Here is a 3496-nt window from a genome sequence, read left to right as displayed (position 1 = left end):
CTGAAGATCCTTACCAGTTTTTAACTGAGTTCTTGCAGATTTGTGAGACTGTTAAGACAAATGGAGTTGATCCTGAAGTCTACAGACTCATGCTTTTCCCTTTTGCTGTAAGAGACAGAGCTAGAATATGGTTGGATTCACAACCTAAGGATAGCCTGGACTCCTGGGATAAGCTGGTCACGGCCTTCTTGGATAAATTCTTTCCTCCTCAAAAGCTGAGCAAGCTTAGAGTGGATGTTCAGACCTTCAAACAAAAAGATGGTGAATCCCTCTATGAAGCTTGGGAAAGATACAAGCAGTTGACCAAAAGGTGTCCATCTGACATGTTTTCAGAATGGACCATATTAGATATATTCTATTATGGTCTATCTGAGTTTTCGAAAATGTCATTGGACCATTCTGCAGGTGGATCTATTCACCTAAAGAAAACGCCTGAAGAGGCTCAAGAACTTATTGACATGGTTGCAAATAACCAATTCATGTACACTTCTGAGAGAAATTCCGTGAATAATGGGACGCCTCAGAGGAAGGGAGTTCTTGAAATTGATGCTCTGAATGCCATATTGGCTCAGAACAAAGTATTGACTCAGCAAGTCAACATGATCTCTCAAAGTCTGAATGGATGGCAAAATGCATCCAACAGTACTAAAGAGGCAGCTTCTGAAGAAGCTTATGATCCTGAGAACCCTGCAATGGCAGAGGTTAATTACATGGGTGAACCTTATGGAAACACCTATAATTCATCATGGAGAAATCATCCAAATTTCTCATGGAAGGATCAACAAAAGCCTCAACAAGGCTTTAACAATGGTGGATGCAATAGGCTGAGCAATAGCAAGCCTTTTCCATCATCTTCTCAGCAACAGACAGAGAATTCTGAACAAAGCACTTCTAATTTAGCCAATCTAGTCTCTGATCTGTCAAAAGCCACTTTCAGTTTCATGAGTGAAACAAGATCCTCCATCAGAAATCTGGAAGCACAAGTAGGCCAGCTGAGTAAGAAAGTCATTGAAACTCCTCCCAGTATTCTCCCAAGCAATACAGAAGAGAATCCAAAAGGAGAGTGCAAAGCTATTGATGTAATCAATATGGCCGAATGCACAAGGGAGGAGAAGGACGAAAATCCTAGTGAGGAAGACCTCCTGGAACGTCTCTCAAGCAAGAAGAAATTTCCTATTAAGGATCCAAAGGAATCTGAGGCTCATATAGAGACCATAGAGATTCCATTAAATCTCCTTCTGCCATTCATGGGCTCTGAAGACTATTCTTCCTCTGAGGAGGATGAAGATGTGACTGGAGAGCAAGTTGCTCAATATTTAGGAGCTATCATGAAGCTGAATGCCAAGTTGTTTGGTAATGAGACTTGGGAAAGTGAACCTCCCTTGCTCATTAGTGAACTAGATACCTGGATTCAGCAAATTTTACCTCAAAAGAGACAAGATCCTGGCAAGTTCTTAATACCTTGTACCATAGGCACATTGACCTTTGAAAAAGCTCTATGTGATCTGGGGTCAGGGATAAATCTTATGCCACTCTTTGTAATGGAGAAGCTGGGGATCATTGAGGTACAACCTGCCTTGTTCTCATTATAATTGGCAGACAAGTCATTAAGACAAGCTTATGGAGTAGTAGAGGACGTGTTAGTAAAGGTTGAAGGCCCTTATATCCCTGCTGATTTCATAATCTTAGACACTAGGAAGGAAGAGGATGAGTGTATCATCCTTGGAAGACCTTTCCTAGCCACAGTAGGAGCTGTGATAGATGTCAACAGAGGTGAATTAGTCCTTCAATTGAATGGGGACTACCTTGTGTTTAAGGCATATGGCCATCCTTCTGTGACAAAAGAGAGTGAGCACAAAGAGCTTCTCTCAGTTCAGTGTCAAGAAGAGCCCCCACAGTCAAAGTCTAAGTTTGGTGTTGGGAGGCCATAACCAAACACTAAGTTTGGTGTTAAGACCCCATATCCAAACTCTAAGTTTGGTGTTGGGACTATACAACATTGACCTGATCACCTTGTGGCTCCATGAGAGCCCACTGTCAAGCTATTGACATTAAAGAAGCGCTTGTTGGGAGGCAACCCAATTTTTATTTATCTAATTTTAATTTTATTTTATTGTTATTTTGTGTTTTATTAGGTACATGATCATGTGGAGTCACGAAAAAAATATAAAAATTAAAAACAGAATCAAAAAAACAACAGAAGAAAAATCACACCCTGGAGGGAGGACATACTGACGTTCAACGCCAGTAAGGAGCATCTGGCTGGCGTTCAACGCCAGAACAGAACATGAATCTGGTGCTGAACGCCAGAAACAAGCAACATCCTGGCGTTTGAACGCCAGGAATGTGCCTTGAGGAAAGCTGGCGCTGAACGCCAGTAACAAGCATGGAACTGGCATTCAACGCCAGAAACATGCTACACATGGGCGTTGAACGCCCAGAACGTGCATCACCTCGGCGTTTAAACACCAGAATGGTATGCAAAGGCATTTTACATGCCTATTTGGTGCAGGGATGTAATTCCTTGACACCTCAGGATTATCTCAGGATCTGTGGACCCCACAGGATCATCTCAGGATCTGTGGATCCCACAGGATCATCTCAGGATCTGTGGACCCCACAGGATCCCCACCTAACATATTCCCACCTTACCTCCTAATCCTATAACACTCTTCCCCATATCACACTTCCCAACAACTTCAATCTCTCTTCCCAATTACCCCCTTCACCACTCACATCCATCCACTCTTCCCCATAAACCCCACCTACCTTCAAAATTCAAAACCACTTTCCCACCCAATCCCACCCTAAATGACCGAAACTACACCCTCTCCCCTCCCTATATATGCCCTTCCATTCTACTTCATTTTCACACAACACAAACCCCCTCTTCTTCACCTTGGCCGAAAACACCATCTCTCACTCTCCTCCATATTTTCTTCTTCTTCTTCTTCTTCTCTTCTTTCTTCTCTTGCTCGAGGGCGAGCAATTTTTAAGTTTGGTGTGGTAAAAGCATAAGCTTTTTGTTTTTCCATTACCATCAATGGCACCTAAGGCCGGAGAATCCTCTAGAAAAGGAAAAGGGAAGACAAAAGCTTCCACCTCCGAGTCATGGGAGATGGAAAGATTCATCTCCAAAAGCCATCAAGACCACTTCTATGATGTTGTGGCAAAGAAGAAAGTGATCCCTGAGGTCCCTTTCAAGCTCAAGAAAAATGAGTATCCGGAAATCCGACATGAAATTCGAAGAAGAGGTTGGGAAGTCCTAACCAACCCCATGCAACAAGTCAGAATCTTAATGGTTTAAGAGTTCTATGCCAATGCATGGATCACTAGGAACCATGATCAAAGTATGAACCCGAGTCCAAAGAATTATCTCACAATGGTTCGGGGGAAATACTTAGATTTTAGTCCGGAGAATGTGAGGTTGGCGTTCCACTTGCCCATGATGCAAGGAGATGAACGCCCCTACACTAGAAGGGTCAACTTTAATCAA

The 3496-nt window shown here is 42.8% G+C and overlaps 1 non-coding gene across 1 annotated transcript; it reads right to left on the bottom strand.

The window, feature by feature from the left end:
• Positions 1-221: 221 nt before the first annotated feature.
• Positions 222-325, bottom strand: LOC112798356 (small nucleolar RNA R71). Its single transcript, XR_003199971.1, has one exon. It is a non-coding gene; the product is annotated as a small nucleolar RNA R71 (small nucleolar RNA).
• Between the last annotated feature and the right edge of the window lie 3171 nt (positions 326-3496).

The sequence above is a fragment of the Arachis hypogaea genome, chromosome 4 (genome assembly GCF_003086295.3).
Source record: "Arachis hypogaea cultivar Tifrunner chromosome 4, arahy.Tifrunner.gnm2.J5K5, whole genome shotgun sequence".
NCBI lineage: Eukaryota > Viridiplantae > Streptophyta > Magnoliopsida > Fabales > Fabaceae > Arachis > Arachis hypogaea.
This window is presented reverse-complemented; position numbering and strand designations above follow the sequence as displayed.